This window comes from Lepidochelys kempii, chromosome 9, assembly GCF_965140285.1.
Source record: "Lepidochelys kempii isolate rLepKem1 chromosome 9, rLepKem1.hap1, whole genome shotgun sequence".
Classification (NCBI taxonomy): domain Eukaryota; kingdom Metazoa; phylum Chordata; order Testudines; family Cheloniidae; genus Lepidochelys; species Lepidochelys kempii.
This window is the reverse complement of record NC_136388.1, coordinates 101929200-101943639: the sequence shown is the minus strand read 5'-3', so window position 1 is coordinate 101943639 and position 14440 is coordinate 101929200. Positions and strand designations below refer to the sequence as shown.

Sequence of the window (14440 nt, the reverse complement as noted above, 5' to 3'; positions counted from 1 at the left end):
ACCTTAAACGGATTTATGAGCACTGAAGTCAGTGGGAGATTTTCCTGAAGAGAGTGCTGGGAGTGGTTGTGTGCTTTATTTGGCAGATTTAGAATAGGTGATGTAGGTAGAGCTGCCTACAGTTAAGTGTGCCTGATGTTTCCATTATTATAAGACCCGTTTTCAGTTGCTTATAAAATTTGCCAAACTATTTGGGATGAAGTTTTTCATGCCTGGTATCGGCCTGTGGGTGAATGTTTTGGGAAGCATCAGCTAAAATGTTTCAGGTTTTTCCAAGACCAGTATTAAGGGAAGTATGTTTTTCCATCCATTAACATTCAGACAATTATTTCATTGAGATGCCTTGGTGCCTCCATTCTTTGGAGCAGAGACTTTGCAGGGATTAACATAAGAATGGCCATACTGGGTCAGACCAGAGTTCATCTAACTCAGTATCCTGTTTTCCAACAGTGACCAATGCCAGATGCTTCAGAGGGAATGATCAGAAGAGCATCTGATGAAGTGAGCTGTAGCTCACGAAAGCTTATGCTCAAATAAATTTGTTAGTCTAAGGAGCCACTCCTTTTCTTTTTGCGGATACAGACTAACACAGCTGCTACTCTGAAACAGAACAGATCTGTTATCACATGATCCATCCCCAGCTTCTGGCAGTCAGAGGCTTAGGGACACCCAGAGCATGTGTTTGCAACCCTGACCATCTTGGCTAATAGCCATTGATGGACCTGTCCTCCATGACTTTTCTAATTTGTTTTTGAACCCAGTTATACTTTTGACTTTCACAACATCCCTTTGCAACAAGTTCTACAGGTTGACTTTTCACTATGTGAAGAAGTACTTTCTTATGTTTGTTTTAAGCCTGCTATCTCTTAATTTCATTAGGTGATGCCCTAGTTATTTATCCCTTCACATAACATGAAAACACTTCCTCATTCACTTTTTCCACACCAGTCATGATTTTATAGACCTCTATTATATCCTCCCTTAGTTGTTTCTTTTCTAAGATGACCAGCTGTAGTCTTTTTAATCTCTCCTATATAGGGATGCTGTTCCATGCCTCTAATAATATTCCCCCCACCCTCCGAATCTTTTCCAATTCAAATCTATCTTTTTGAGATGTGATAACTGGAATTGCAAACAGTATTCAAGGTGTGGGTGTACCATAGATTTTATCTAGTGGCATTATGACATTTACTCTCTTATTAGCTATCCCTTTCCTTAGGGTTCCTAACATTGTTAGCTTTTTTGACTGCTGCTGCACATTGTGGATAGTTCTCTGAAAACATCTGTTCAATGACTCCAAGAGCTCTTTCTTGAATGGTAACAGATAATTTAGACCAGGGGTGGGCAAACTGTGGCCCATGGGACCGTCCTGCCCAGCCCCTGAGCTCCCGGCTGGGGAGGCTCGCCCCCAGGCCCTCCCCTGCAGCTATGCAGGCAGCTCGGCTTGCGCCTGCCCACCTCCCAGGATTTCAAATAAGCCTGTCCTGCTGCTCTGAGCGACCTGGTAAGGGGGCGGGGGTTTGGATAAGGGGCAGGAAGTCCCAGGGAGTAGTCAGGGGACAGGGAGCGGTTGGATGGGGCAGAGGTTTGGGGGGGCGGTCAGGTGACAGGCTGGGGGTTGTATAGGAGGTGAGGTCCCAGGGGGGCAGTTGGGGACAGGGAGCGGGGGGGGGGGTTGGATAGGCATGGAAGTCTCAGGGGGCGGGGGTGTGGATAGGGGTTGGGACAGTCAGGGGACAGGGAGCAGGGTGGTTGGATAGGGTGTGGGGTCCTGGTGGGATAGTTAGGGGTGGTCAGGGGACAAGGAGCGGGGGGGGGGGTGGATGGGTTGGGGGTTCTGAGGGGGACAGTCAGGGGGCAGAAAGTGGGAGGGGGTGGATAGGGGGCAGGGGCCAGGCTGTTTGGGGAGGCACAGCCTTCCCTACCCGGCCCTCCATACTGTTTTGCAACCCCGATGTGGCCTTTGAGCCAAAAAGTTTGCCCACCCCTGATTTAGACTCCCCATCATTTTATATGTATAATTGGGAATTGTTTTCTGATGTGCATCATCACTTCGCTGTTTTCAACATTGAATTTCATCTGCCATTTTGTTGTCCAGTCACCCAGTTCTGTAAGATCCATTTGTAACTCTTCACAGTCTGCTTTGGACTTAACTATTTTGAGTAGTTTGTATCATCTGCAAACTTTGGCATCTCACTGTTTACTCCTTTTTCCAGATCATTGAAGAATATGTTGAACAGCACAGGTCCCAGTACAAACCCCTAGGGGACTCTACTATTTACCCCTCCATTCCAAAAATGAACCATTTATCCCTACCTTTGTTTCCTGTCTTTTAACCAGTTACTGATCCATGAGAGGACCTTCCCCCTTATCCCATGACAGGGTAAGAGCCTTTGGTGAAGGATGAGGTCTCCCTGATGTCAGGGACGTGACTTGTCATCCCTGTGACAGTACACCCAAATTTGGCCAAGTTAGAACCCTGAAAGATCTCCGTTCACAAATGCCCAGTAGAGACTTGCTCAGAGCCTGGCAGCTAAATTCTCTGAAGATTCTGTCCGTCATAAGCAGTCTCTGTGCCCTCACAGCTCTTATGTGCCATCCCCACAGTGCATGGTCCTTCCCTGAAGTGCAGGGGCTGAGCAGGCTCTTTTTCCTGCAATTGCTCCTTTTGCTTGCTGGGGGCCACCATGGTGCCAGGCACCAGAACTGAGAGCAGGGAGATTGAGAGTACAGGAGAGATGATGCCCACCTGCTGGGCCCAGGCAATGACGAGGGGAAGGAGGGAATGGAGTGACTTGACTCGAATGCAGAGGGGAGAGGAACAGGAGTCAGAAGAACAGAAGATGGAGGGAAGAAGAAGTGGGTAGGGAAGGGCAGGAGCAGAACAGCAGAGGGCAGGAGTTAGGGGACACAGGGTCTGTAGCTTCCCTACAGAACCTGGAACTGAACCCAGGAGTCCCAAGTCTCCTCATTCCTCTGCTGTCAGCAAACAGCTGTGAAATCCACTGGCAAAGCATGTATCTCATTCCCCTGTACTGGCAGGTTCATGTAGATGATAACAGCCTTCTATTGCTACCAGTTACACAGTTAGTTCTGATGCCAAAGATCTGAAACTTGATGATTACCTGCACCTTGATGATGATCTGTGTGGGGAAGGTCAATGTAGTTCTGCATGGCAATTTGTTTTGTTTTTTTAAAATGTAAGGAGTTAATAAAATATATTAAATGAACATTAAGATCACACAGCCGACCGCTCAAAAGTTAGGAAATGCCAGAATTAAGGATACACATGCAACTCTAATTGAGCCCCCTTGTGCTTATGCATTATGTTACAGACCTTAATTACACGATCACATGCTATTTTCCACAGGAACCTGCCTCATTCAGTACACAGGCTGGACCTGCCCTGGGGATGAATCAGGGCTGTGTAGTAAAGGAGGCTGTTGTCTGTAGGACCCTGCCTCATTTGTTGCAGAGGTTGGAAGGTGCGTAAGTGAATGAGGTTGAGGACAACAGGAAGAGAAAAGATAGTTCTCATGGTTAAGGCAGTTGAATACTGCCCTAGAAAACTGGATTCTATTCCTGCCTCTGCCACAGAGTTTCTATGTGATGCTGAGCAAGTCTCTTAAACCAAACTGCACGAGTGATCACTAATTGTGTACCCCATTATTTGGGTGTCCCACATGAGATACCTGGGGTCTGATTGTCAGTGTAGTTGTGAGTGCTCAGCAATAACTGAGGTCAATAGAATTCAAGCTTTGAACATTTAAAATGTTACATACTCAAAAATAAAAACTCAGGCCCTTTGACTTTTGAAGGAGACACCCAAAATTAGTTAGCATTTTTTAAACAGTGTCTTTAATCCATGCCTCAGTTCCCTGCATATAAATGGGGATAACAACTCATCTCACAGGGTGTTGTGAAGATAAATTCAGTGTTTGTGGTGAATTAAGAAACTATGATGAAAGCACCATCAAAAGCACACAAGGAATTACTAAATAGTTATCCATGCTGTATGCTAAATGAGGCAGCAGTCCTGTGGAAGACATATAATGTGATCATGTAATTAAAGACTATCATAATGCAGATGTATGAGGGAGACTCCATTTTATTCTTAAGAGTATTTGCAGTGTGCAAAACAGCCCTGCAGTGAAGCCTTCTGCTTGACGCTGGAAAGGAGCAGCTCCAAGCTCAAGTCTTTCCTGCAGGAAGAACATGCCCGAGTTCACTGGTGAGTTCTAAAAGATCACAAGGATTGTTTTCCTTTAGATGATGATTTGTTGTGTGAAGAGTTTATGACTAATTTTGAACTGAAAAAAGTGTTTATTGTTCACCATTTCCTAATTGACTTATAATTAGCAATTAAGTGTTCAATATAAAGAGATATGAAACAAGCATATTAAAAGCAGATTTCATATGGCAAGAGAGATGCTGGTAAGATACATTATGGAACTATAATTCACTTTGATTTAGAAGAGTGCATAGTTCTCTTTGGGCTTCGCTACATGGAAAAACTGACTGGCATAGCGATAGCAGAATAATTATTATTAGGGTTATTTCACTCTAGCTGTGAGAGTCAATTTCCTCATGTAGACAAGCCCTAAGTAAGGCTAATTAGCCCAGCAAGAGGTAATTTGTTGAAAGAGGCATGTTGAGGTTCTACCAAGCTTAATCGGCTCTGAATTTGAACACATTCAGAGCAGTGATAGATTGGCCCATAAGATACCACTGCCTGGTAATGAAGTTTTCCAGGAACAGTGCAGCCTTTTTCTTTTCAATCTGCCCCTTCCCTGTGTACCTTTCTGCTAAAAGACTTTGGCATTCAGACTTCTTTATTGGTTGCCAACTGTTGAAATATACTATTATTTTAGCACTGAAAACAAACCTGTGTAATAGGATGTTTGCTTTCCGCTGTTGGCAGGCCTGTAATTTGTGCTCGGAGTTGTAGTTACCACAGAATTACACTTTTTCCTGTGGCTGGTAGGAGGCTGGCTGCGAGGTCAGCACATTAACGAATATTGTGAAATGAAAAGCCATTTGCTACGTGAACCAGCTTCTCTTTATTACTAGTTTCTATTTCAGAATTCTGCCATGCACTGGCTTTAGCTCACTGCCTACCCTGGTAAACCATGATCTCAGTTATAGCATCAATGAAGAACTAACAGACTCACAGAAATAGCAGTTCTCTAGCCATAGCATGCAGCACAGGGCCTAGAGATCACAAGGCACAGAGACAGCAGTTGACCTTGAGCGCCCCCATTAGCATCGTGGTGCCCAAGTGCCAATTTCAGCACACAAACATAGAACTAGGTGCCTTAACGGAGATGCTTGGGTATCAGTACAGACTGTTGCACCAACACTCCTTGTTCTGGGAGTACCATTTTCCATCACAGTCAGCCACGCCATGCTAACAATGGTTTTTCCTCTGCTCTGTAGCTCTGGGAGAGAAGACCAGAGCCCTCAAAAAGTAGCCACCCCCGTTACCTGTACCTTGTTATCTTCAGGGAACCAGCAGCACGCCCGGACCAGCTCTGTGCCCTTACACTCTGCTAAGGCAAGGCAAGGCAAGGCAAGGCAGATCCTCCTCAAAGCCTGTAAGATGTTCTAGTCAGCCATACTACCACTGTTTAAGTATAAGGGACTACTAGGTAGGGCCACTACCCTTCCTCCTAATCCCTGCAGACTGTTTGGGGAGGAGCTTTGCCAGCATAGTCTGACACACCCATTTATTTTGGGGTAAACTTTTAGTTCCTTTCAGGGTGATCCTATCATTTGACTTTCCTAATTACTTACTAGCTACATTTTAACAGCTCTTTACAGGTATAACTAACTGAGCCCCAGCGCTTCTATAAGATAGGAAAGCAGGATAATTAACCAGTTTCTACAGCAAAGCAAAGGGGGAAATCATAGTAGGTACTTACCAGCTGGAAGAGCCAGGAAATGCTACTAGTTGCAAAATCTATCCTGCAGCTGTTGGCTTGTGCCAGTTTAAGGGGCCAGCCCCCACAAAGGCATGCTGGGGAAAATTTATATAAAAGGGGACTTTAACAGCATGGTGAGGCTGATGTTAGGAAAGGAATAGCTTTACTAGAGCACTTGTATGTAGGTTAGTACATTAAATGAGTAATAGTATTTTTATCCCTATTTTTCAGAGGGGAAGAGCTGATTGTCAAAGAGAACAGCATGGTCACAGTGGAGTTAGGAGTTCTTAGAGAATACCTAGTTCTTAGAGAATGTTTTTCCTTAGTAGATCTCAAAGTGCTAAAACTTGTGAAGTCTGGAGTCACAGGCCTGCACTTAAATCACTGGACTTGAAACTTCCCCTTCCCTACATACACCCTCTTCTTCCATCTGCGTTGTCTCCTTTCTCTCCTAATTGTTCTGTGCAAGGAGTGCAGGTTTCTCATATCCATGTAAGACTTTATCAGTAATCAAATAGGCCCTTTAGGTAAGGGAGTTCAGCTGGTTAGTTAGTGTAACTAAAAAGGCTTAGGAAGTGCTAAACAATCATATCTCTGCCTGTGCTCTCTAGTCCCAGTCTGCTAGTATAAACGTGCCTGCTATAAGTCCCCAGGGTGCCTGTCTTGTGATAAAGTCTATGCACCTCTTCCTGAGTTCTGCACTATCACAGAACTTGCTTCGGTAGCAGATATACTAAAATTGGAACGATACAGAGAAGATTAGCGTGGCCGCTGCGCAAGGATGACACACAAATTCGTGAAGCGTTCCATATTTGGGGGGGAGGGATAGCTCAGTGGTTTGAGCATTGGCCTGTTAAACCCGGGGTTGTGAGCTCAATCCTTGAGGGGGCCGTATAGGGATCTGGGGCAAAAATTGGGGATTGGTTCTGCTTTGAGGAGGGGGTTGGACTAGATGAGGTCCCTTCCAACACTGATATTCTATGACAGTTGCAGGGAGTTCTTTGGGAACTGGTAGCCAGTCAGCTGCATTTCTAGTTTTCCCTTTACATGTTGCTAATCCTGCTGTGTAATCAGCAACTCTGGAGTTTGGGGCCTGTTTCTTCTGGCTCTCGGTGCTTATTTGGGGACACTTAACTGCTAATCTTGGGAGCAGTGTCTGTCTGTCCTCAGACTGCAAGGAGAGCAGAGGGTCCTGTGGTAAGGTGGGTCCCTCCAGGTCTGAGCTGGTAGAAGAGGAAGGGCTCTGAGTCTTGCAGAAGGGGAAGCACAGATGTGAATTCATGGTGGGGGGGGGTTTAAAGGGGAGCTGATAGTGTCTGTGAAAGGGTTTGGGGAGCATTAGTGGGGAGTTGATGCTGTGTATGTGTGTGGGGGTGTTGGAGGGGAGCTGATGGGATGTTGGAGGTTTGAGGGCTTGTTAGAGGAGAGCTGATGGTGTGTGTTTCTGGGGGGAATTGGAGGGGAGTTGATGGGGTGCAGGGGAGGTTTGGGGGGCACTGGAAGGGAGCTGAGGGTGTGTTTATGTATGTGGTTGATGCTGGATGTTCACACTTTACAGTGTTCTCTTGGCCCATGTACTGTGGGATTTTGAGGTTTCGGGGGCGTTAGAGGGGAGCAGATGGGGTGGGGGAGATTCGGGAGGGGGTGTTGGAGAGGAGCTGATGGGGTGTGGGGGGTTGGGGGACATTAGAGGGGAGCTGATGGCTTGTGGGGGAACTCAGGGAGGTGTTGAAGAGGAGCTGATGGTTTGTATGTGTGTTGTTGATGGTGGATGTTCACACTTTACAGAGTTCTCTTGGCCCATGTACTGTGGGGGGTTTGGAGCTGGGGGGAGGGTTAGAGGGTAGCCAATTGGGTGTGGGGGGTTAGTGGGGAGTTGTTGGTGTTTTCTCTCTGGACATCTCTGCTGGGGAGATTCATTTTATCCTTTTTAAGCCTGAGGCTGTCTCTGGGAATGTGTCAGTAGAGGGCTGGATTCTGGCAGTTGTCACAGCACAATCTCACTGGTAGCTGGGAGACCAACTGCAAATGACTGAATTTAGCCAGTTAGGCTCCTAGCCCGCAAGGTTGTCTGCGCCGGTGGATTCCATTAAAGTGAAAGGGGCTCTGCACAGACACTGACCTCAGCCAATGTGGAGTAATTTGTAAGACTGGCACCTTAGAAAGCAGATGACCACATAGGATACAAAAGCCAAGAGAGTACATCATAGAAAGAACTTCATTTATTCTGGAACTGACACATATAGTTTAATTTCAACTGATATGTATTATAATAGGCTGTCCTGGAACTTGGAGAGATGGTGGAGCACCTGAGAGTTCTGAATTTGCCCTTAAACCTGCAAGCAGACTGAATGTTTCTGCTGTAGCTGCACACCTGGCTTCTTGAACTGAAGAGGTTTTCAGGTAAGCATGAATACAAGTTTTGTTTTTCTAAACATTACCATCAAAGTCAGGGAAGCCTATCAATTTGGGAATAGAGCTGTATTTCTGTAGCTCTAGGTAATGACAAAACTTTGCTTTGTAACCTTATAGGACGAGAAATATGGACAATTGCTTTGGATAAAATAGAGCTTCAGAGTTTCAAATCACTTTATATTTTGGAATGAATGGGACATTGGAGACAATTGCACAAAACTCAGATACTGATCAGACTGGAAAAATATTAATCTCACTAGCTGGATAGGATAATGGTACTTAGAAATTGTGCATGTTAGTAATTAACTCAGCAGATTCAACCAGTTCAATATCTGTGGATATGCTGAATTGGGGGTGTGTGCTGAGAGCAGAATTTAGCACTCTGATAGTACAGATACATTCCTGCTGCAGATGTAACCCTCACACCTCCTGGTGCTCTGTCCTCTCGAGTGGTACTGAGACCACTTAGAGATTAATGAATCTGCTACAGCCTTAGCAAAGAGTGACGTGGCTTTTAGCTCATGCAGTAGAGGCTTATACACTAAGCTCCAGAGGTCCCAGGTTCAATCCCACCTGCCGACGACTGGGGTCTGTTGGTTTTACACAGACACACCCATTGATCTTCTAGCATGTTTTTATAAAATTAAAGTATTTTTACAGACAAATAACAGTACTCTGAGGAAAGTTTTGTAAGTTGGCTCTTGATTCCAAGTTGATTGTCAGTTATAGAATTAAACTTAATTGACAAAGAGAAAAAATTATCCATATTGAATAATACAGTACTAGTGCATCTCAGTCCAGAGAGTCCAACCACCTTCTGTTGGAGGCCTGTCCTTCTGAGAAGTCAGTAACCTTCTGTCCCCACCCCACTCCATTGCACTGGGCCTCTGTACTCTTACCCTGACTCTACCTCTCTCCATTCTCTCTCTGAGCAGAGTTGACCCTGTACACTCCAACTGAGTATTTCAAAGTGTAAGATTCTAAAACCAGATAAAGAGGTCACTGACTAGTGTAAACCCGTAGTCACTCTGTTTGAGGGCCGTGAGCGACTCCCAGCTTGCACTGGGGCCTCGGACAGCAGAGCTGACCTGCAATGATAGGAAGACATCTCTGTGCTGCTCTTTCAAAAATTTTGAATAATAAAAGTTAAGGGCGTGTGAATGTCGGTGTGGTGCTGGCACATGGTAACTGCATGGACTCCTGTGCAAGTACTTGCATGCATACATTTAAATTAAACCATTGTTTCCCTGTAAGTGAGTACTCGTCAACAGTAGCTCAGCTGTATTGTCTGGGTTCTGAATACAGGCAGAAATTAGCTTCTATCCACTAACTGCCCTCTTTAATCCTTTTTTCAGTTATCTTTTTGATAACATTAGCCATTTCTACCTCACTTCATGCTTTCAGCCAGATTTGAATTCTCTCACCCACTCCCTGTCTGTCTGGTTTATCAGCTGTTCACTCTAATTCTCCATTTAGCTTAGCTTTGGACTGCCCATTCTCCGGGACGTTCCCTTACCTTATCTTGAAAGATAATTATGGAAGAAAGTAGTGTTTGTATTCACCGAGGTTATTGTCTTGAAATATGTAGTGACAGAGGCCAGGAACCTCCTGGGTATCTAGGTGTCTAACTCCCTTTGATTTCAATGGGAGTTAGCTGACTAATAACTCTGAGGGTCTGGGACTAAATTTAGGGTTCTTGTCTAAAGAAATGTAGAGTACAACAGTGTGTCTGATCTAAGGTATCCAGTAAACACAATCCCAAATATATTAGTGTGATGCATGGTTGGAAAGGGTTAAACATCATGCAAAATAAATAACCCTCAAAAGACGTGTGGGGAGATAATGTTTGTGTTTTTGTGTATTTACATATGTATGAGTGGGGTCGACAGTGTAATCAACAGTCCCTGTCTATGCTGTTTCAGAGTAACAGCCGTGTTAGTCTGTATTCACAAAAAGAAAAGGAGTACTTGTGGCACCTTAGAGACTAACCAATTTATTTGAGCATGAGCTTTCGTGAGGTAAAGCTCACTTCATCGGATGCATACCATGGAAACTGCAGCAGACTTTATATATACACAGAGAATATGAAACAATACCTCCTCCCACCCCACTGTCCTGCTGGTAATAGCTTATCTAAAGTGATCATCAGGTTGGGCCATTTCCAGCACAAATCCAGGTTTTCTCACCCTCCACCCCCCCACACAAATTCACTCTCCTGCTGGTGATAGCCCATCCAAAGTGACAACTCTTTACACAATGTGCATGATAATCAAGTTGGGCCATTTCCTGCACAAATCCAGGTTCTCTCACCCCCTCACCCCCCTCCCAAAAACCACACACACACACACTATGCTGTATTCTGATAATTCAGAGGTCAAAAGAACATCCTAGCTTTTAAATGAATTGTAAACACAGGATATCTCTGTATTCATCTCTCTTTGAAATGTACAGCAAATAATCTGTGAATGGTGGAGGAAGAAGCAAATGGCCTTATGTTAATTCTATAGCTAAGTACGGGCAGTGGGCCGCCTTCAAAGTCATGCTAATTATCTTTTGTTCCCCAAGAAACTCCAACCTGTCAAAAAAACATGAAATTGTATAGAAGATCCTTGGGTCCTGAGTCTGTCATCTTAGATCTGTTTAGGCTTCATCAGGGGAAGTTTGAGTCACAAGACTGAGGTCCCAGTTATGCTGGTATGCCCTGAATATGATATTTGAACATTGGACTATAAACTATGCACTATTTCTGAAAGATCTCTTTGCAACTACAAAGCTCACCATCTCTGCTATGAATCTGCACCTCAATGAACTGAACTCATGTCTGTATGTAAATTGATTTTTTAACCATTCTCTCTCTCTTTTGTTTTTTAATTAATTTTAGTTTAGTTAATAAGAATTGGCTGTAGCACGTATTTGAGTAAGATCTGAAACATTCATTAACCTGGAAGGTAATGTGTCCGATCCTTTGGGATTGGTAAAACCTTTTCTTATGATGAAATAAGATTTACAGAAATTTTCATCATATTTGACGTGGGTACCTGGAGGAGGCCTGAGGCTGGATCACTTTAAGGGAACTGTGTTGTTTGGACTTCTGAGTAACCAGTAAGGTAATAAAGAAGCTGTTTTATGCTGGCTTGGTGAATCTAAGTATTGGAATATCCAGCAGCTTTCTGGGGATTGTCTGCCCCATTCTTTGCAGGTTATCCTAATTGAGTGACCACAGCTGGCTCCCCACTAGGACCCTGGTCACAACTAGTCACAGCCAAATCAAGAATAATGCACAAGGTAAGCACCAAGTATTAGGGAATGCAAAATCAGTGATACATCTAATGCAGACGGACTGAGGGATCGCCAAGTACTGGTGTGAATCATCAGTAATGTCGTCTAATGCAATGAGTTTGTTGGTGTAAAAGACCAGAATGAACCCCTACATCTGTACAACTCAGTTCAAGGACTTGTTACTTTCATTCTCCCTGGGTGCAGAAGGTACCTAGGGAGGTGGTAGAATCTCTTTCCTTAGAAGTTTTTAAGGTCAGGCTTGACAAAGCCCTGGCTGGGATGATTTAATTGGGGATTGGTCCTGCTTTGAGCAGGGGGTTGGACTAGATGACCTCCTGAGGTCCCTTCCAACCCTGGTATTCTATGATTCTATGAGAGTCACCACAGTCCATCTGAGACCTACTCAGTCTAGGGTAGTGGTCCCCAAACGGAGGGGTGTGCCCCCCTGGGGGGTGCAGAGGAACATTCAGGGGAGTGCGGTGGGGCTCAGGCCAACCCCCATGGGAGGGAGCACCACCCAGCCCCATGATGCCCCCAGCTCTGCTCTGGCCCTGCTCCCAGCCACAGGTCTGGCCCGGCTCCCGGCCACCAGCTCCTGGCCCCAGCTGCCATTATTCTGGCCCAGCCCCTGGCTGCGGGCCCACTCCCAATTGTGGCTTCTGGGGGGGAGGACGAGGTAAGGAGTGGGGGAGCATGACCAAATAAGTTTGGGAACCACTGGTCTGGGGCATGCTTCCTAGAAGGGCAGGCTGTGTCTCTCAGCAATGACCTGAGGGCATTGGTTGTTTGCACTTTTCTCTTTAGAATTTGGAAACAAAAAGACAAATAGATGCTATTTCAGTTATAGTTGGGGCTGGTAAGGTTGCCTGACACTTATAACTTTGCCAAACTTTATCTGTTCAGGCAGAAACTTGTGAGAGCACAAGAAGGACCTGCTATAAGGATGAATCAGAGTTGTGTACTGAAGGAGGCTGTTGCAAAAGTTGGAAGGTGTGTACTCTTTGTAGTACTGGGGCAGGCTGGTCTAGGCCTGTCCATAACTAACGCATACCCCTTCAATTAAGGGGCAAGAACCACTAAGTCCATGCTACAATTGATTTCTGGGGACGACAAATGAAAAAAAAGGTGTGGGGTCAGAGGTGGGGAATCAGGGATCAATCAGAAACCACCCCAAGAGCGCCCACTATTCCTGAAAGGCATGCTGGGGGCCAGTGGCTGCTGCCCAGAAGAACTCTGCTCCAAGTTGTGATCGGATAAGGCACAGGAAATAGATTCCACAGTCAGAGTTTCGTCCTCCTGGAATGATGGATGGCTGTCTTGGTCTCTCAACTTAGTGGGGCCATGGATGGGGTGTGCAAAAATAAGGAGGTGAGGGGAGAAACGCAGCCAGAATTTCAGTAAGAGGCTCTGGAGGAGCTGGAAGATGGGCTACAGCTGATGAACTCTATGTAGATGTGCATCAGGGTCTCCCTCTTGCTGCAAAAGGGGAGGTGTCAGGGGAGTTCATGAACCGTGCCTCTCCGTGTAGGAGGTGACAACTAATATCCCTGGTGGGCCATAGGACCAGAGTGGAGTTTAGGCTGCTCCATCAGGTTCCTTGCCCTCCTCAGGCGGCTGCAAGTCCCACTGGTTGGTTATCAGGTGGGACATGAGGGCAAGGAAGTAAATAGAATAGAAGATAATAAGGTGATAAATAACAGTCATCATGGATCTGTCAAGAACAAATTGTGTCAAACCAACCTGATAGCTTTTCTTGACGGGGGGGGGGGGGGGGGGAGGGGAAAGAAAGATAAATGTGGTATATCTTGAGTTTAGTAAGGCTTTTGATACTGTCTCACAGGACCTTCTCCTAAACAAACTAGGGAAATACAACCTAGATGGAGCTACTGTAAAGTGGGTGCATAACTGGTTGGAAAATCGTTCTCAGAGAGTAGTTATCAGTGGTTCATGGTCATGCTGGAAGGGCATAACAAGTAGTGTCCCCCAGGGATCAGTTCTGTGTCCGGTTCTGATCAATATCTTAATCAGTGATTTAGATAATGGCATAGAGAGTACACTTATAAAGTTTGCGGACGATACCAAGCTGGGAGGGGTTGCAGATGCTTTGGAGGATCGAATAAAAATTCAAAATGATCTGGACAAACTGGAGAAATGGTCTGAAGTAAATAGGATGAAATTCAATAAGGACAAATGCAAAGTACTCGACTTAGGAAGGAACAATCAGTTGCACACATACAAAATGGGAAATGACGGCCTAGGAAGGAGTACTGCAGAAAGGGATCTGGGGGTCATAGTGGATCACAAGCTAAATATGAGTCAATAGTGTAACACTGTTGCAAAAAAAGCGAACATCATTCTGGGATGTATTAGCAGGACTGTTGTAAGCAAGACACGAGAAGTAATTCTTACACTCTACTCCGCACTGATTAGGCCTCAACTGGAGTATTGTGTCCAGTTCTGGGCACCACATTTCAGGAAAGATGTGGTGAAATTGGAGAAAGTCCAGAGAAGAGCAACAAAGATGATTAAAGGTCTAGAAAACATGACCTATGAAGGAAGATTGAAAGAACTGAGTTTGTTTAGTCTGGAAAAGAGAAGACTGATCGGGGACATGATAACAATTTTCAAGTACATAAAAGGTTGTTACAAGGAGGAGGGAGGTGAATTGTTTTTCTTAACCTCTGAGGCTAGGACAAGAAGCAATGGGCTTAAATTGCAGCAAGGGCAGTTTAGGTTGGACATTAGGAAAAACTTTGGTCAGAGTGGTTAAGCACTGGAATAAATTGCCTAGGGAGGTGGTGGAATCTCCATCATTGGGGATTTTT

At 45.1% G+C, this 14440-nt stretch overlaps 1 protein-coding gene and 1 non-coding gene across 12 annotated transcripts in view; both read left to right on the top strand.

Annotated features, from left to right (window-relative positions):
- LOC140916778 (uncharacterized) overlaps positions 1–14440 on the top strand; it is a 203745-nt gene that overhangs the window by 8759 nt on the left and 180546 nt on the right. For 10 of the 11 annotated variants that reach the window (XR_013636296.1, XR_012160645.2, XR_012160644.2 and 7 more), the window contains one exon: positions 8198–8324. The gene's annotated coding sequence lies outside the window, so the exon portion shown is untranslated. Of the gene's footprint in view, positions 1–8197; positions 8325–11535; positions 11622–12518; positions 12606–14440 lie in introns of all 11 variants that reach the window. The other variant, XR_013636298.1, reaches the window with a different exon arrangement.
- LOC140917835 (U6 spliceosomal RNA) lies at positions 6635–6737 on the top strand. Its single transcript, XR_012161024.2, has one exon. It is a non-coding gene; the product is annotated as a U6 spliceosomal RNA (small nuclear RNA).